Below are 20,860 nucleotides of genomic sequence, written 5' to 3'. Positions count from 1 at the left end.
AATTTCCTCAGTTATCCGCTTCTGGGTTCTGGGCGCAGTGTTGCGCCTGAGATTTCCGATTAAAACTGCGGAGTGGAAGGAAAGGAGGACATTTTTCTGCCTCCCCACTTCCAGCTACTTTCTGAAGACTGGAGAAGAGACCCTCTTAAGGATATTAGGAGGGTGGGCAAGGGAAGGACTAGACCATGTGGGAAATGAACATAATATTTTAGCTGCAGTTCATTTATTTTCAGCTTTGTACTCTTGCTCTAAAACAGCACACCTAGACATTCCATTGTTGTGCCTGTTACCTCTGTTTAAGGTGCCCTTTAGCTCTTAGCTATAATATCTCCATTTCTAACACTGCCTCACAGTGATGGGGCAGATTTTGGATGGATATAGCAAAGAAGCAAAGCTTCTTCTGATGTTCCATGTGGATAGATAGACTCCAAAAGTCACAACTTCTTGGGGGTGTCAGCAAGCTGCAACCTTGCTGTATTGACAAGTGGGTTTAATGGGAGGGCTTTGATTTATTTCTCTTGTGGGTGAAGTTTATAGGCCTGCTGTGTTCAGCCACAGGAATGGCAAAAGAATACCTGATATTCTCTCTCCCTCTCCCTCTCTCCTTTTGCTGTGTGTTGGATTGGTCTATTTTGGTGTGTCTGCTTACTACATACATCTGAGTTCAGGCAGTGAGCAATGTCTGAGCACCAGCAAGGGGAGGGAGGGGGGACTGGCCTAGGCTCCTCACAAATATGGATGCTGTTGTGTTCAGTTGTTAGAGCTGAATTGGATTTTGATCTGCTTAGATTGTATAGCTTGTGGAGCCCTTTCTGATTTAAGATTTGGCCTTCTAAAGCTTTAAGGTCGCAGAAGTAGGAGGGACGTTGTTCAGGCAATCCTGCCTCCTGCACAGCTATCTCTGTGTTTCCTAAAACACTTCAAATTGGTAACGTGAAGTAAAAATAAATAAATCAAATATGCAGTCACTTTAGTAAAGCTTCAGTTTTTAGTTACCAAAACTTTAACTCCCCCCTGCCCCCCGGCTAAAGAGTGGCTTTTGAAGTTCCATGAGATAAGCAGAATACCAATTAACTTTTAATGTCATCAACAAATATGTATACTGTACCAGATAAATCATTTCAACCCATTTCTGGTGGCACCATCTCACAAAAGTCCCACTTGTAACTTCTGATTTTAAAGATGCAGATCCTTGCTGAACTTCTCACATGGATACTATTACCTATTGCTTTGTAATACTTCAAAGTTTTCTTAATAATAAATCAAACCAAGTCCCTCTCACAACCATGACATCAGTAAAGCTATATATTCCATGTGTTCTTGAATGCTTCCCCAAATACTGTCACTTTGTCTTGCTTTCCACTTGTAGGGCTACTTTCCACAAGAGATGCTTTGGTCAGTTTTAGAATGTCCCATTTGTATAGTTAATCTCTTTTTTCACTTGTTCTAATCTTAACATCTGTGCATACGTCTAGCTCATTATTATACGGAGTTGGATACGCTTAAGCCTTAAGGCCACTGATTTGAGTGGGCCTAACCGTGTCTAACTCTGCGTAGCACTGAGCTGTTAGAAATACCACACACTATTTTCTAGGAGCCACAGACATGCCCTGTCTTGGAGGACAATCTGCTACCAATTTTGTGTTTTCAGGTTGCATGTTTAACTTTTGTAGGAATAGGCTAACATTTATTCACAAGATTATTCAAACTTGGTAGCCACATTTCTGGGGGCTATCACCTGAATTAAAAATGGCTAAGTGTTTGACTCACTGAATTAACTGTGTTTACAAAACAGAGCTGTCTTGCATGCAGAAAGCCCTAGGCTAAGTCCCCAGCATTTTCAGGTAGGGCTGGGAGAGACTATGGGGAGCTGTTGACTGTCAGTGTAGACAATAGCTGAGCTACTTGGACCAATGGTCTGGCCTGTTATAAGGCGGCAGCTTGTGTTCTTTTTAAAGTTTGAAATGATGATGCCATTTTGTTCATGATCTGTGTGTGTGTGTGTGTGTGTGAGAGAGAGAGAGAGAGAGAGAGAGAGAGAGTGCTTCCTGTTCTAAATGGAAGGGAGGGGGAAAATGCTGCTAAGTGGCTTCCTAAGATTATGGAAAGAGAAATAGGGAGTTTTAGTTAGAATCGTTCTGGAAGAACTAAGGAAAGGACCAGAAATGATGCAGTAAACTCAGTTGTTGATTGCTGGGCATGTGAAGCACTGAAGAGAGATATCAAGGGCTGTAGATGATTAAACATTCACCAATAATTTGAAATGAGAATGAGCAAAATGATAGGGTTCCTGAAGGCCACTCACCACCCCTTTTCTTTCTGTACTAGATAGGTTTGCCTTTCATCAAATTACTGTGGTTTTGCTTTCAGTCACAGGTACCTGACCTGTATTGTCCACGGCAATTGTCTACGTTGAATTCATTTTTGGCCATGGCATATTAACTGTGTGTTATGTAATACAGAATTTGAGGACGTTCCCAAGAAAACATTAAAGATAGCTTTCCCTTCTAACAATGAGCTATAGATTGTAAGCCGGTTATATCACCCTTGAGAGGAGGCGTTCCATCTTCATTCAGAATTCTAAAAAAAGACTGAAGTTGCGCAAGTGAAGACTAAAACTCTTTTTTATTAATACAGTATATAAAAAGTTGACATTCCTAATGGAAATGGGCTTAAAAAGAGGAAGGGGTAAAGTTGCCTTGTCTTTGCAAAGGGTTACTGGGTGGTGAAGACATTTACTGGAAAGTCCTATCCCACGTGATTTTTGTGGATTGTCGTGCTGCTTATTAGGGTAGAAATTTCCTTGCTTGGCTGTGTTAACTTGCTGTAAAGTAGCACATGGTGGATAGAAATATAACAAGGTTGTCTGTGTTCCTTGATCTATGCACGTTTTCCATGCAATCTCACATATATCACTGAAGACTGAGTTCTGTCAAGGCACATGTCAGTTGTGCCCAATTTGATCTTTGGCTCAAAACTTTAATAAGTGAGGCATTGCAACATACAGGAGACCAGCCAGCAACTCTGGATTTTATCGTACTTACTGGGCATGATCCTGATTCAAGTTGCAGTGCAATCCTAAGGATGATTTATTGGAAATGTATTTAGTACAGTGAGGTCTTGCTCCTTGGTTGAGATGGAGCCATGGTGAAAATTGCCAGGAGAAAGCTGGCCGCGGGTATAAATTTGTGTAAGACTGGGGATCTGTCACGGATAAAAGTGCTTGTGTGTTTTATTACAAAGAGCGTAGTAGAGGAAGTTCATTATTTCGACGTTGACTAATGCAGCCTTGAAAGCCCTTTTCAGAACTAGCCCACATTGTAGTCCCATATTAAGGTAGGTAATTTGTGGCCCATCGGTGACTTCAAAATAAAAATGCACTGTTCATATTTTTCAGAAGTTTTTGCGCCTGCTTGCCTTGATACAGTTCTTCCTTGCCAAAGCAGGCAGCTGCTTTCAAGCCTGGCAACGTTTTGGATGGGAAATACAGGTTTAATGCACTACTAATGCCTTCCACCCCACCCTTCAAAGGGCAAATTGACCTGTGGCAGCCTTTTCTGTCTGGCCCCAGGCCACGTCCCTCTCCAACTTTGCTCTCTTAGGGTGCCTTTGCCAGGCTGGAATGTGTAATTGAACTCTGATATTGCCTCTTGCTTGCTTAGATGGAGGGATAGAGAGATTGTGCATGTGTTTGTGTAGGAAAAAAAACTTGCTTTTCTGTGGCTGGAATGTGGCCTGCTGTACAGAGGCAAGAATCATGCAGATAATTGCCATAAAAACAGCACGGTTGTGGCGTTGGAACATGACACAGGAGTGTGGAAAGGAGTAAGTGCAAGTCAACCCAGCCAGATGGATGGGGTATAAATAATAAAATTATTACTAAAAGTAGTTTATGTGTAAGATGTGAAGATAGATTGGGGGAAATGACGAAATTGGTCCATCAGTATGTAGGCTAGCTTCCCCTGCTCTGGTGTCTCCAGTTTTTTCTTGGACTACAGCTCCCATAATCCCTGATTACAGCTCCCATAATCCCTGGAGATGATGGGGATTGTAGTCCAGCAACATTTGAAGGATTCTAGATTGGAGAAGGGTGATGCACACCATGATGAATAGACGATTATGAGGCACACTGAGGAGTTCTTCCTTTAAACAAGGAATGGCCTCTGCCGCTCACTTTCAGCTAAGGTCATTGACCTTGTGTTGGCTTGTTGAAACAGCATCTAGGTCAAGCATCTAAACAGCCAATTGCCTCATTGCTAGTGGTGAGTAATTGCCTGAGTGATCCGGCAGCATGCTTCTGTAAACCACTTGTTCTGTTTTGCTTTTAGGCCTACAAATGACTAACATAGCACCTCCTGTGCATGTATTTGCAAGGCTGATCTAGGCATTTCAAACTTGAATTCTAAGCACCATTGTAACCCCTTCCAGTCAATCTATAAATATTGAAGACTGTCCTGTTCACTCAAAAGTTTTTTCTCTTAGGGTTATGGTGGAATTCTGAGTTGTGCGATTACAATTGTTCTGCCCATACAGTGCTTCCCAAACTCAGGCGTCCAGCTGTTTTTGGACTACAGTTCCCATCATCCTTGACCACTGGTTCTGCTCGCTAGGGATAATGGGAGTTGTAGTCCAAAAACAGCTGGAGACCTAAATTGGGGAAACCCTGCACCGGTGCAAATATTTTAGCTTGTCAGGTGGAACAATCTCCTCTCTGTGAAAGCTGTTCTGGGAGTTAAAAAAAAACACCCTTTCGGGGGGGGCACAGGGCAGGTGAAGGGGGAAGTCCCACTAGCACAACTGTTTAACTGAGTCCACCCCTTTGTTTCTTCACTCCCATCATTCTCTGAGAAAAAATAGTGTGTTGGAAGTCACCTTATACTTGCTTACTCATTGAACGAAATGAGACTTTCTTCCAAGGATTCTGTTGTGTGTTTACAATGTGTCATGTGAAAGGTACCAAGAGAATGGTAGAATAGGGATAAACCTCTGGGAGGCAGTGGAACTTGGTATACTCCTGAGCCGGCGACACCCAAGGTGGTGTTCCTCAAATGTTGCTGGACCCCAATTCCCATGCGCTCCAGCCAGCACAGCCAGTGATCAGAAACAATGGGACTTTGAATCCCATTGTGGAATCCTGAGAGCACCACACTGGATACCCGACCTTGTGACTTGGCAGATGTGCAGCATCTCTTAAGAACTGGCCCTGTCTTTTCTGAATAACACGGCTTCACAATCTGGTTTCCGTGATCTTTATTCCCCGTGGAACACGTTAAATGGAGAACATGGATCACAAGGCACCAGCAAGCAACTAACTTTTAAGTGTGTGTTGCTGAAATACTGTAGAGGCTGCAAATGCCCACCCATTGTTGATTTCCCTTAATTTGATTATAGTGCTAGTTAGCTTGCTTACATCAATACAATTGCATTCTGTCTTCGTACCTGCAAATACAGATGCCTACTCTTGCTGCCTCCCAGATTAATTGATGGAAAATCTCCCTTGCACAGTTGCTTCCCTGCGAGGGAAGGAAGAAAAAGTGCTGCAGATTTGTTTCCAAGTGAATTCATCTTACCTAAATAATCTCACTGAGGAATTATGATTTTGTCAACACAATAATGTTTTACTATTAAGTATGATTCTGAAGTGATTTCTCCCATGATTTCTATGCATGGGAGAAGCGTAAACGTGGACAAGCTCTTTTTTATATGTCATTGAATCTGGTTTTGGAGGAAGGAATTCCAGGTGCTTGGAGGGGTTATGAATATTCAAATTACACCTGAGCCTTAAAAATGTTCTGCTTGGCCATCCCTGTGCTAGTCAAATCCCACTGCTTTTACAATTTGTATAGCACTTCATCCCCCAAGTGTTTTTATTGACATTTTGATTGAAGTCTCTGGTATTAAGTATCCCATTTACGGCGGTGGCTGTTCTGCAATGGATTGCCACCAGCCACCTTCGTGGCTGATATTGTGAGAATGCAGTTTAAAATAAACTAGGCCAACAAACTGGGACTCAGTCTTGGTACGTGGCTCTCGGGTCCAAGAGTTCACCAGTTCTAGGCAGGGTTGCAGTCTCCCTTGGCTGTTATCTGAAATTTCTGACACATGCTGAGTATTAAAACTACTGCAGAACTTTGACCAGCTGATGCTTCTTCACTGGGTGGAGTGAGGGAACTTAGGAACTGCACCGAGGGTTTTTTTGTTTTGTTTTACAATCGAGTGGTATATAAAATTTATGAAATCATAAACAAATACATGTGCCAGGCGATGCTGGCCTTCTGGAGCATATTGGTACCTGGTGATTCTACTTGAATATAGCCTCTCCCCTTTTATTGAAGTCACGAGAGACATTTAGTGAACAAATACAGTACTTCTTTGATTCTCTGGCCCAAGGTTCTTGCCAGCAAATGTGTGCTTCAGACACACTTAGGTCTATCTAGCACATGTCAGCCTCAGAAAATACATGTTGGCTTCTGCTTTCTTCTTTGCTTGTGTGAGATGGTTATGTCTATCTGTTTGCCGGCCCACAACTTGGCTTCCAGCATGCTGCTGCAAACCACTTCCAGGTGATGTGCCTAGGCCTCTGCAGGTGGCTGAATGCAAGCAGCTCTTTCACTGTGGGCTGCCTGAGCTTGGCATGAACACAGATAAAATAAATGTTTCTGTATGGCCGCCACATGCGGAACTGGCTATGGAAACAGGTGCTAAGGCTCCCCGTTAGGGAGAACGAGGTGGCTGTCTCAGGTCATGATGGCAGGTGCTGGAGACAGCAGTGGCAGGGCCCAAATATTTTCTTCAAAGCTCTCTCACCTGTTCCCCTCTGCATTTCCTAAACTCCTCTGTTCTGCATCTCCTAAGATAGCTTGCTGCCCTTGGGTGCTGTGGAGGAGGTTGTTCCATCAGTTCATTCCGCTTCTGTATGTGGAAAAGGGTGGGGTGGGGGCCTTGTCCTTTGCCTTGGGTGGCAAAATGTCTTGGGCTGGCCCGAGCCCAATATGGCGCTTTAAATCATGTTTCTCTTGTTGCAGAAAGCCGTGGAAATTGACAGCGGTTCTTGTGTCTGTTGTGCAAAGAGAAGTGTGATTTGCCTCTCCGAGAGAAGGAACTCTATTAAAATCAATGATTTTGGAATTGGGTGGCATAATCCATAGCTGTCAACTTTCAGATTTGAAAATAAGGGATCAGCAGCCTCACCTGTCCCGGGGACAGTCTACAGGATATCTAACAAAGCGGGAAGCAGCAGGAAACTGCACTGGAATAAGGGAATTTCCCACAAAAAAAGGGAAGGTTGACAGCTATGGCATAATCTAGTAAATGTTGATGTAGAACTGACATAGCGATATGAACATTCTTACTAGCTTCCACCCCCCCCCCCCCCGTTCAAATATCTGTGTGATCCAGACATCAACAGTTTGACTTTGTTCTGTAGTCATATAAATTTATGGCAGAAGCAAGAGGAAAACATCCCAAGGTGTTGTATTTGTTAACGTGTTGTGCTTTTAGAGCTATTACAAGGGCATTTTCCTTTTATTCTACAGGGAGCAGGCTGCCCGCCTGCCCTCACTTTCATATAAATTAATTGATAGGCCATGCTTATTGCTCAGTTGTGTTAGTACTCATTAACTTTCTTGAATATGGGATGTGGCTGTAGACAGAAATTCCCAACCCCTTGTCTTAGGCCATTGTGAAGGCACAGCAGAGAGGGAATGTGATTGAAGATGCTAAATTAAGGACTATCAGTTCCTAAAGCCCATTCCCAGCTTGACGTTTGTGCAGCTTGTTCTTAGCCACTTCAGCACTGAATGATAAGAGTATATTATCATCTTAAGGAACAGTTGTACTTTTTGGGATTGTTTCAAGACTTGGTTTGGGTCAAGCACAGAATGGCACTGTAAAAAAGAAACCTGTCTCTTTCTAAAGCACCCAACTCTTGGAAGACAACTTCTTCGCACAGAAATATTTGCCAGTGTTTATAAAGGCTTGCAGAGAAGTCATGTGGATGTTTTGGCCCTGGCACCCTGGGCTGCAGGCAAACGCTGCAGACCTTATTTTAAAGGGCAGAGGTGGTAATTCCATAGAATTACCGGTACTTTAGATATGCTTAAAGGCTTGGGCTTGTTGTAAATAAAAAATATGCCCTTTTCCCTTATGGCGTATCCAAGAGCCCATATAGAGTCCTTACATACTGGTAGGTTCCCTATTGGTAGGAGAAAATAACAGAGGCCAACCAGAGAATATTGAGAAGCAAAGCAGCTAGTAAGCTTGATCTTTATTGATCTGTTGCAACAGGGTGCTCCCCTCACCCGCAGGAGAGGAAGAGGACCCACAAAAATGCTGTGCAAGGGCTTATAAAGGCTTTTGAAATTGCCACCCTGTAGATCAAGACCACCCCCAGAAACATTATGCATACATCACAGAAGGGGTGTAACCTAAGACCACCCCTCAGATACATTCCACCTACATCACTGTCTGGCAGGTTACTTGATTGGATTTCCTGGGGAGCCTGGCCATTCTTTTGTAGTGATAAAATACTTATTTCCTGGGCCAGGTCACAGGCTCACACCCTATTCATATCTTAAATGTGTCCTTAAGACAGGATTTGTGAGGAAAGAGACAATGGGGAGACTTTTCCAGTTTGACCTTGCAGAGAAAACATTTGGTCAGTTTAGGAATCAAAATGGTTCCAGGTTGGCCTTCCTGTGTTGATCTACGTATGTGCGGTTATGAACATTGCCATATATCTAAGACCATAAAATTCCTATCGCAGGCTCAACCAGCGGGATTCTGATCAGTTGGTTTCTGTATCGTAATTATGATTTTTTCCTGAAGCTCCCTTCAGTTTCAGAATACCGCTTTCAGTGGGAGGCTGAGGTGGTTGTCAGTTCCCTGTGAAATGCAGCTTCGATGCCTCCTTTGGGTACCCAAGAGTGTTGATAGGTAATCCTGCTGTGCATTTAAATTGTAGTCTAGGTCGGGAGCTATGGCCAGAATTCCTTTGAGCTCTTGCAAATTCTGAGATGAGAACAAATCACCTGAAAATGCAAATGTCTGTTCAAGTAGGCTGCTAGATGGAAGCGGTGTGTTTCTGGGAAAGCTGTTTATATCTTCTTGGGTTGGTGCCAGTTCAAGTAGGTGATACTTAATAGGTAATCCTGAAACCTGATAAAAGTACAAACTGCTACTCTGGAATCTTTTGCCATCTCTTCTCACACAATTGCCTTTTCTTCTGTAAGCTGAGGACAAAAAGGGTATATGAGGTATTTTTTAAAAAGAAACCAAAATCTATGACTTAACCTTCTGCTTGATCTGAAAATGAGGATTTGCCTCTGTGAGTCATTAATACTGTTGGTTTTTAAAGGCCATGTGCTTTGATCCTGTTCAAGACAGGCCAGTTTCAATTATGCTGCACTTTGTGCTTTGTCTTACAAGGCAGGGGCTGGCAGAAGGTAGGTTTGGATCTGGCGTGATTCGTAGTAAATCAGCACAGATTCCTGACTCCAGATTGTTTTAGCCATATCAGCAGCAAAGTTAACTCCCCTCGCGCCCTACACTAAAACTGCAGAAATGAATGAAGTTTGGGGGGTGATTTTTTGTATGAGCTCTGTTCATATCTGGAACTGGAATTGTGTAATTCTTAGTGTGTGCAGTTTTGCATCAGGCACTGATTGATAGATCTCAAGCAAATAATAATACATTTATTATTTGTATCCCTCCCATCTGACTGGGTTGCCCCGGCTGCTCTGGGGACAGCTTCCAACATATACAAAAACATAATAAAACATTAAACATTGAAAACTTCCCTATACACATCTGCCTTCAAATGTCTTCTAAAGGTTGTATAGTTTCTTACCTCCTTAACATCTGATGGGGAGGGTCTTCCACAGGGTGGGTGCCACTATTGAGAAGGCCCTGCTGGATCACATGTTGTAAAGAAAAATTGTCCTTTTCCCCTTATGGGGTATCCAAGAGCCCATACAGAGTCCTTACATAGGTTCCCTATTGGTAGGAGAAGATAACAGAGGCCAACCAGAGAATATTGAGAAGCAAAGCAGCTAGTAAGCTTGATCTTTATTGATCTGTTGCAACAGGGTGCTCCCCTCACACACAGGAAAGAAGGAGGAACCCAGAACAATGACGCGCAAGGCGTTATAAAGACTTTTGAAATTGCCACCCTGTAGATCAAGACCACCCCCAGAAACATCATACATACATCACAGAAGGGGTGTAACCTAAGACCACTCCTCAGATACATCATACCTACATCACAGAAAAGGCGGTCTTAAAACAGAAATTTGAATGTTGTTTTTCTCCTGTTGTTGTTTATCTCCGGTCTGGCAGGTTACTTGATTGGATTGCCTGGGGAGCCTGGCCAGTCTTTTGTAATAATAAATATTTAGTTCCTGGGCCAGGTCACAGGATCACACCCTATTCAAACACAGACATATCCTTAAGACAGGATTTGTGAAGGAAAAGGTCTTTGACCTTACAGAGAAAACATTTGCTCAGTTTAGGAATCAAAATGGTTCCAGGTCGGTCTTCCTGGGCAGATCTATGTATGTGCTTGGTTGGTACACTTATGAACATTACCATATATCTAAGACCTCAAAATTCCTATCACACACACCAAGGTCTCAGCATTCTGTTCTCAAAGTGGCCAACCAAAGAACCATGGGAAGCCTGCAAACAGGACATTAGCACAATAGCCCTTTCCCCGCTTGGAATTCCCAGCAACTGGAATTCACCACCATACCACCTCTGATGCAGTACACAGCTATCATGACAAGTAGCTGCAGATAACTTTATTCTCCATGAATTGATCAACCTTAGGTTCTAGTAAGAAAAATGAAGTAGATCCCATAAGCCTGAAGTCTATGGTGTTATTCATCTCTGCAGTAGAATGAAAGCAGCATGCTCCGCAGCAGGAAGCAAAAGCATTATACTGATGGATGAAGAAATCAACGTTTACTCCTGTAGATATGCTAGATTTACTGAGGTCTGTTTTATGCATGCAGCAGAATGAGATGGTAGAATGGACTGTATGATTTCTGGCTGCATGTGGAGGAACGCGCCCACCAGAGGAACTCCTTGCAAGCAAAACAGAAAAACAGTGCATCTGAGAAAGAGTCTGTAGCCCCAGCCCTTCTCTGGTCTCCTAGTTTTCTGCTTGCTCTGGAGTCTTTTATGTTAAGGGGGGCATTCAAAACTGTGAGCTCACATCTGCAAATTGAAGTGGTATCATACAGTGGTACCTCGGGTCACATACGCTTCAGGTTACAGACTCCGCTAACCCAGAAATATTACCTTGGGTTAAGAACTTTGCTTCAGGATGAGAACAGAAATCGTGCAGAGGCGGCGCAGCGGCAGTGGGAGGCCCCATTAGCTAAAGTGGTGCTTCAGGTTAAGAACAGTTTCAGGTTAAGAACAGACCTCCAGAACGAATTAAGTTCTTAACCCGAGGTACCACTGTACTGTCTCAGAACCCTGTTGTGGCAATCTGCTGCATGTGAAATCCAGGCCTGACTAAATAATGGGGGCATCCACATGCAGTTTCTGAAAGGTTCGTCTGATGCTTTGGTGCAAGGTTCAGCACCTAAAAATGTGCAGAGATGTTGGGATTCAACTTCAGATCCTGGGAGTTCCATGTGGCCCAAGAAGCTTGATAACTCTGGTGGCTGTAGTGTGTTTATGATTGGCTAAAACGATATGCATAGCTACCTTTTAATTATTGCTACTACTTTATGTATATCAAACATTACTGCTTTATGGGCTTAATGCTATTTAATGATAGTGAATGCATTGAAACTTGTTAAGCTGTGTTTTGGGGTTTTTTTAATTGACAAGTCTGTGTTGCTTATACACACTTACCTCAAACTCCATTTCCCAAAAAGCTGGATCAAATGTTCTCCCCACCAGCCATCCATCCACCTTTGAATTTAAAATGTATGGAAATCTGGCGTCTGTGGTCCAAGATATCTTAAGCCAGCGATGGGGAACCTGTGGACCACAATACATTTTTGCTCATTGGCCTCAACTAGGCCAATTGATGGTCAGGGATGATGGGACTTGTAGTCCAGCCCTTAGTTGGCTACCGCTGACTCGAGCCAATGTCATTTGTTTTGATGTGTTGTAGTACCATACATTGCACAGGAGAATTGTGCTGCACGTTTTACGTTTGAGCATAACAAAGCTGATGGCAGATGATTGTACAGTGGTACCTCAGGTTACATACGCTTCAGGTTTCAGACCCCAAAATAGTGCTTCAGGTTAAGAACTTTGCTTCAGGATGAGAACAGAAATTGTGCTCTGGCGGCGCAGCAGCAGCGGGAGGCCCCATTAGCTAAAGTGGTGCTTCAGGTTAAGAACAGTTTCAGGTTAAGTATGGACCTCCGGAATGAATTAAGTACTTAACCCGAGGTACCACTGTATTTGCAATGTAGCTGTTTTCCTAAAATGGCAAAAAAACTCTTGAGATACTAGGCTTGATTCTGCAATATGTGCTTCTTTTTAACCCAGTGGTTCAGTGGATGGAAAACCTATCAGTTGTTGCAGTGTATCAAAAATGAGCCTTTCCCAGGCAGTAGCAGACTAGACACTCAGACATTTGTACTTCATATATGGAACAGTTTGCTTAATGCATGCAGCCAGCAGACCAAGATGGAGGCTGCTCCCTCTCTCCCTCCCCACTTATGGCTGTATGACTGTGTCTTTATAATTTCTCTCCTTATTGGATTGCCTTTGCCTTTGATCATTTATTTTTCCTTATTGTAACTTTACAGAATGAAAAATAAAAAGAGTGCGTGCGTATATAATGCATATTAAAAGACGTGCATCTTTCAAAAAGCTGGCTGACTCTAAGCTCAACCTTGTTGCAATGCAGAGGCCAAAAATATTCAGAGCAAACTTAACTTTTAAATATTAACACTTTATAACGTGACTTCCTTGTGGAGATCATATGATGATGTTGATGAGGATTTTTTGCCTGAGGTGTATTTTTAAATAACTGCAGTTTGCAGCATTGGGGGAAAGAGGCTGCCAACAGAAATACCAAACATACTGAACTGTGCTTTTATTTTTTGTTAGCGTTAGGGAGTATAGTACTTCTGTTGTTGGGTACTGCTAGCTATTTCTTCTTTTCCACCTCTTGCCTGGTATCTTGTGTCTCGCTTGCTCTAGAGGTGTGTAACTGTGGACAGAGAGAACTTGTCAAGAATTGGTAGCCTGTCTGCAGAACGGGTCTTGCTACGTTATAAAGTATTGTATTGTATTTTTCCTTGGTGCAAAATTTCCATGGAAAGCCCCGTTTTCAAGTGTGAACTCCCAAGGGAGGGAGGGTTGATCACTTCCCTGGGAGGAACCTGCGCTGACTTCAATGCATCTTCATAACCCACCTGGTTATGAAGCCACAGTTTTCAGGGTGTGAAGAGAATTGACATCAGTTAGTGATTGGATTTGTGTGTATGCGCCCATAGAAGGGCTGATCTACAAAAACATTTAGTAGTGGGCCTATTACAGTGGTACCTCGGGTTACATACGCTTCAGGTTACATACGCTTCAGGTTACAGACTCTGCTAACCCAGAAATAGTGCTTCAGGTTAAGAACTTTGCTTCAGGATGAGAACAGAAATCGTGCGGCAGCAGCAGGAGGCCCCATTAGCTAAAGTGGTGCTTCAGGTTAAGAACAGTTTCAGGTTAAGAACATACCTCCGGAACGAATTACGTACTTAACCCAAGGTACCACTGTATTTTCTAAATATGATAAGAGTCCTGTTACCCTTGCGCTGACGTATACAGTGGTATCTCGGGTTAAGAACTTAATTCGTTCCGGAGGTCCGTTCTTAACCTGAAACTGTTCTTAACCTGAAGTACCACTTTTGCTAATGGGGCCTCCCGCTGCCGCCGCACGATTTCTGTTCTCATCCTGAAGCAAAGTACTATTTCTGGGTTAGTGGAGTCTGTAACCTGAAGTGTCTGTAGCCTGAAGCATCTGTAACCCGAGGTACCATTGTGTTGAGGATTATCCTGGGATAACCAATAGCGTCTCCACCCCCATCGTTCAGCCCAGACACTGAGGTCCAGCTCCAAGGGCCTTCTGGAAAGGTGGCATCCAATGATGCATCTAAGCCCTTTTGAAACATCTGGGAGCCAAATGAATGGCTAGAGTGGTATGATGCCTCCTGTTCTCTGCATTCTGCAGGGTTCCAGAATACAGCTGGTACAGGAATAGCCTCTCTTCATTGATGAATAATGAACGTGGAGTTGGAACAGTAAGACAATCCTCCTCCACACATTTTTTTTGCACAGGCATTATCGCTACACATCAGGAAAGTGCTATTGTCTTCTGAAACTATTGATTGCACCAAATAACATATTTTGTGTGAGATAGGGAGCCTTGCATCCTTTCTAAGGTCTTAATAATAGAATCATAGAGTTGTAGAGTTGGAAGGGACCCTGATGATCATGTAGTCCCTTCAAGGCAGGAATATGCAGCTGTCCCATGTGGCAGCTAGACTCGTGACTGGGAGCGGCCGCTGAGACCATATAACACCAGTCCTGAAAGACCTACATTGGCTCCCAGTACATTTCCAAGCACAATTTGAAGTGTTGGTGCTGACCTTTAAAGCCTTAAATGGCCTCGTCCCAGTGTACCTGAAGGAGCGTCTTCACCCCCATCATTCAGCCCGGACACTGAGGTCCACCTCCAAGGGCCTTCTGGCAGTTCCCTCCCTGCAAGAAGTGAGGTTACAGGGAACCAGGCAGAGGGCTTTCTCGGTGGTGGCGCCCGCCCTGTGGAACGCCTTCCCATCAGATGTCAAGGAAATAAACAACTGTCCGACTTTTAGAAGACATCTGAAGGCAGTCCTGTTTAGGGAAGTTTTTAATGTTTGAGGTTTTATTCTGTTTTTAGTCCTCTGTTGGGAGCTGCCCAGAGTGGCTGGGGAAACCCAGCCAGATGGGCAGGGTATAAATATTATTATTATTATTATTATTATTATTATTATTATTATTAAGCATAAAACCCCAATAGGGTTTCTTTTCTAGGTTTCTTTTGTCCTTTACTGTAGAGAGAGCTATTGAAGCTGCTGTTTCAGTACACTTTAGGCTTTACTTCTGGAAAATCTTGGTATAGGAATCTGTCTCTGTATTAGAAGGGCACTGGAATGTTATCAAGCAGTATGAGAAAGGACGTCTTGCTTGATGTGATGAGTTTCTCTGCCGTTCAGGCGTCTGAGTACTGTGCAGACCTCTGGCTTTTGACCATTATCACCTCCTGCTACTTAAAGGAAATTAATCCTACAGAATCAACAATACGAAACCTGTCTAGCTGCTTCAGATCTGGTTGGAATGCCTTTCTAGGACTAAGTGTACTTCCAAGGCAGTTGCTGCTGTCTCTTATGCACCTTCCTCGTTTTAAAGTAGGTTCCACTCTTTAATATTACAATAAAAATTTCCACACTTCTTGTACACAGAAATGCATGGATCGGTTTTTACATTGCATCTAACTGCATGCTCATAATTTTGTGTCTCAGAACCATTGGATTAAACTGTAAGGCAAGTTAGACATACAAATGTGTAGTAATATAATTGTCCAGGTTGTATCTTTTAAGATATAGTGGTACCTCGGGTTAAGAACTTAATTTGATCTGGAGATCTGTTCTTAACCTGAAACTGTTCTTAACCTGAGGTACCACTTTTGCTAATGGGGCCTCCCGCCGCCACACGATTTCTGTTCTCATCCTGAAGCAAAGTTCTTAACCTGAGGTACTATTTCTGGGTTAGCGGAGTCTGTAACCTGAAGCGTCTGTAACCTGAAGCGTCTGTAACCCGAGGTACCACTGTAGTTATTTGATTCTACTCTGCTGGATTTGTAGATTTTAGTGTTCATTATTTTTATTGGATGGATTGGTATTGAACACCTATTCCCAATAGGTTCAACTTGCTGTTTCTTGTGCTGTGGCTTAATTTAACACTGCTATTCAGATATGTCGAGTTTATTTACTAGGCAGATACTTTGATTGACATGGATATCTGCAAATGATATCTGTATCTGTTTGGTCTGTGACATAATTGATGGCCTAACAATGACATAACTGTATGAGTTGGGATCTCCTTACTTGAAGGATCACATCTCACTGTATAATCGTGCCTGGGAGTTAAGATCTGTCATTGGGGCATAGGCAGGCCCTCTCTGTTGTGACAACCCAGCTTTGGAATGCCCTACCCCTTGAAATTTGGCTGGTGTCTATAGTTAGCGTCATGTAGATGTGACCTTAAAATGTGGCTTTCTGTGCTTTGAAGATTGATGGTAGCGTTTGGGTGCGATAGGTTCTGATAAACTATATATTTATTTTCACCTGTGAATTTTATTCTGTGAGGATGCTTTTTAATGGACATTGCTGTTCCCTGTCCTGAGACTTTTGAATGAAGGATGAGATACAAACATTTTAAATATAGAACTACTGTGTTCTTTATCTAGCAGATCTCCTCGGATATTAGACATGGGAACATTCTTGGGCGGGGATTGGGGAGACAGACTTATTGTTTTGACTGCTTCTATTTATTTTGCTGATATTTTCCAAGTCTGTTTTCTACAGTATTTTTAAGATGGCCTAGAAGAACAGTCTGGAGCTTTCAAACATAAACAAAACGGAAAAGAGAGCAAAATGCTCCCTCTATATTTACACCTCCTGGGCGCAAAACATGATGAGTAGAGAAAAAATCCTTAGAAATACCATTTCCCAATATGTTTTTGAGTTAGAATCCCAGAATCCCATCATTTTGGGGAAAGAGCAAGTGAAGGTTATTGAAAAGATGTGGAACACCCTTGAGGTAGAATGTTCTCCCTAAATGGATTTTCTTTCTACTTGGATTCATCTGTCTCACTTATTCACTAAGCCCAGGCCTGCAAAGCTAAACTAATGCACCAAGCACCTTCATGCTATTCTCTGAATGAAGGGGGTGCTGGTCTGTGTTCAGACAGAACAGCATCCATTCAGTTTAGCAGGATAACTGTTGACTCTTATACAATTGCATTGAATGCAAAACTCTACAAATTGTCAAATTCAATGTGTGCTCGTGATGGTCACACAAACAAAGGTTGTTTGGGGCCAGCAAATTTGAGAACATAATTTGAAGATGACTTGTATTAATCACTGCCTGTGCTGTGTTTCGTTATGCCTAAACTTGGCATCCTGACTCAATTTTAAGTTTGTTTAATTGCTTCAGGCTGCCCCCCAGCTGCCTGCCTGGGTCAGAGAGACAAGGGGAGAAGGACTCAAATGAAACCACTCACACGGTTTAGAGTTGATAATTGGTTTATTTTGGAAACATCTCTTCCCCTTCCTCGTTCTTGTAGGCAACAGATCTCTTTCTCCATCCACTTCTAAGCTGTCCCTCTCTAGCCTGGCTGTGCATCAGCTTTGCAGCAGATTTTTTTATTTATTTATGGCACGCAAGTGCCATTTACCCATATCTAGCAATGCCTATATATTGAAAGCATCGCTTTTGCTGTTAGTAAACCATGTCAACAATTGTAACAGATGCAGTTGAGCAGCAGGAAGAAAGCGTTAGCAGAAAGGGTATACCGTGGTACCTCAGGTTAAGTACTTAATTCGTTCCAGAGGTCCGTTCTTAACCTGAAACTGTTCTTAACCTGAAGCACCACTTTAGCTAATGGGGCCTCCCGCTGCCTCCGCGCCACCGGAGCACAATTTCTGTTCTCATCCTGAAGCAAAGTTCTTAACCCAAGGTACTAATTTTGGGTTAGCGGAGTCTGTAACCTGAAGCGTATGTAACCTGAGGTACCACTGTATGAGGTTTCATGGGCTGGGGGCACCTGTGAATAGGAGAATGGGGGAATTCTGGACCAGTTCTCACCACCCTGCTGCCCAAGGATCTTGCAAAGAGCAGTAAAAGGTCTTCACAGATAAGGTTCATGTTCCCCACCCTTTTTCTGCAGCTAGCTGATAAGAGAATGCCTTGTTGGTCATTGCGGCAATGCACAGTGCTTCCGTATATTCACACCGCAGGTGAGGGCACAGCAAGCCAACGTTAGCTGACACAAACCAATGCTTGGCCACGTTTACATGCCACAGTAAGCCATAAACTCAGCAAAACAAACCACGACTAGAAGAAGTTCCAGTGAAATAAGAATGGACAGAAAAACTTAGGGAACATGCAGAAATGGCGAAACTTACCAGAAAACGAGATAACAAACTTTTTAGATAGAAGAATGGAAATGGCTTATTTTTTGCAAACAAACCGTAAACAGATAAGGACATTGACGGGATTGTTTGCAGTAACCTGCTGTTTCATAAGAGCATACATTTAAAGTAGACGAATAAGTTTAGTTAATTTAGAATCTGCAGGAAATGTAAATAATTAATTTAAGGAACCACAGGAAGAAGAGGAGGAAAGAAGTTGAGTTTTGAAATGTTAGAATGATCCTGAAACTATTGAAATGCATATAACTGAAAATCATAAATACAAAATTAAAAAATAACAACCACAAACCACGATTCAGAAGTAGTTGGTGACAGTAACTTGTTGGAACTATTTGTGTGTTTACCTGTGAGTGCTGGAGGGCATTTTCGCTCCCTGCATTGTACATGGAAGTAAACTGAGGAGTTTTCCAGTATGTATACATGAAGCATATTAATGTACCCATTGAAGTCTGCTTTTGTTGATTAGGAATGATTTCCTGGCCATAGTGCCACAACTGTAGGTGGATTTTTGTGTTTGCATCCAGCCATTTCTTACTGACTCCAAAGTCTGTAAGATATTAGGCCCAAAGTATGGTTAAGGAAACATAACTATGACTTGTCACAATGTCTAAACCACCAAATCGTGGTCACTCCACTTCTAGAGGCAGTTTTGTGGAAATGAGATTGCTTAAAAAAAAAAAAAAATCTGCTTAGCAGACAAGCAACTCTAAACCATGATTTGCTTATATTCTTGGAAGCTTATCTCTGTCGGTCAACGCTGGGCAACTAATCTTTAGCATAGTTTAATGTCTAGGGGAACAGAGGTTTATAAACTTAGTTTAGTGCTGTTGAATGATTCTGATGAGGCAACTGCATTGCATTGATCAAGCATCAAAGCTGGATTAAATTGAGCTCTGTTTTAATACAGCTGAGAATGTGTGTGAGGCAGATAAATTAGTCTCTTAAAACCCATTTGTCCAAGTAATCTAGCAATAAAGTCTCTCTTGAAGCAAACAAGCATTCAGATAAATGTTGAATCGTTGAGGCATCTGTCTTGTCATTCCATACTAATTTTGGCATATTGTATATTAGATTATAGGTGAATTGGTTCTGTCCGCTTTTGTCCACAAGGGAAGATGTTTTATATTATTGCTGTGCCGTTTGTACTGTCTGCCCTTTCTTTTCTCTCCTCAAGACAGTATGGAAAATTCAATTTTAGCTTGAACATTTTGTTAAGTCAAGTCAGTGTTTCCTTATCTTGATATATTCTCTCTCTCTCTCTCTCTCTCTCTCTCTCTCTCTCTCTCTCACACACACACACACACACACACACACTTTCTCACACTCTCAAGCAGACACACTTTTTCTTTCCATCCTGCATCCAAGCAAGCACTAGGTATTATCACAGTTCAATGATATATTCCAGCCAGGCAAAAACACTCAAGGGGTGTGTGGAACAGGACCTGTGAAGGCTGTGACCTGGGGAGAATCTCAGGGCTGCATTTGTTCCCCACCCCCAGCCTGAGATTGCCCACTCCTCCCCTAGACACATCCATTTCCTATCTGCCCCATATCTGTAGATAGAAAACCAAGTTCTTACCTTTTTTGACATGGGGCAGTTTACACAATACACTAGTCACCTGCAGTGGGGCAGTGGGCATTGACTGCCTTGGTTGGTTCTCTGCACTTCTTATCTGGTATGGTCAATGCTGGCTCTTTCCATCTTAACAAGAACCCATGTGCCATGGGACAGGGTAAAGACCTCTTACAAGGACTTGACATTTGAAGGCAACTACTATAGAAGTTGTCTCATTTGCAGGTGTGTGTGTGTGTGTATGTATGTATAATTAGTTTTCCAATATGCCCCCAATAATAGCCAAATTATAACAGTAAATCCCCAAATTGTACAATTATCAATCAACTTCCAATTAATACATTTTAGTTAAAGTGGCTTCCTGCATGATGGATTGGGAGCATTTCACTGCGTTCCATAATCTTAATTAATGTCAGTTACATTTCAGTAATAATAATAATAATCCCTTATTCAACAGCTATGTAAGTGATTTCCTTTCTTGATGTTACAGTACTGTATATAAATTTAAAAAGCTTCATGTGAGGAACTCGAACTATTATCTTGATTCTGCCCTGTGTGTGAAAACTGTTATGTCCATGGATATTCCTTCTGTCCATATATGATGATGTCTATTTCACTTCCCAGTTGTTGGTTTCTCCCATCCTGGCTTGGGGCGGAACTGAATCTCGAAAGTTTCTCAGAGGTCTTATCTCTCCGTCCCTTCCTTCGAGGTCTTAGAACAAGCGACAGTCTGCTAGAAACCATTCTGTCTCACTAGTGAAACATGTCGCAGATCTTCACTACTTTTTCCTTCAGCCGAGGAAAAGTGGGCAGCTTTCGAATGCGCTGAAGATTTCATACTCCTTTCTGACTCCCAGAATCTCTGCAGCGTTCTTACCGCAGCCTCCAAATTCTTTTCCTTCCAGCTAGAGATGTATGGTCCAATTAAACTTTATCTTAGATTACATTCCGTCAGTAGTAGCACATACAAATCTTGGTCTCTTTTTCCTCGTCTGTTGTTTATAAACGGAGGTGAGGGGAATTACTCTTGTCTTTCCAACACAGTCATACTTGAGCTTCCCCTCACCCT

General features: G+C 42.5%; 1 protein-coding gene across 7 annotated transcripts in view; it reads left to right on the top strand.

Annotated features, from left to right (window-relative positions):
• TEX2 (testis expressed 2) overlaps window positions 1-20,860 on the top strand; it is a 102,544-nt gene that overhangs the window by 1,466 nt on the left and 80,218 nt on the right. The window lies entirely within an intron of this gene.

The sequence above is a fragment of the Podarcis liolepis genome, assembly GCF_965112155.1.
Source record: "Podarcis liolepis genome assembly, chromosome: 2".
NCBI classification, from domain to species: domain Eukaryota; kingdom Metazoa; phylum Chordata; class Lepidosauria; order Squamata; family Lacertidae; genus Podarcis; species Podarcis liolepis.
This window is presented reverse-complemented; position numbering and strand designations above follow the sequence as displayed.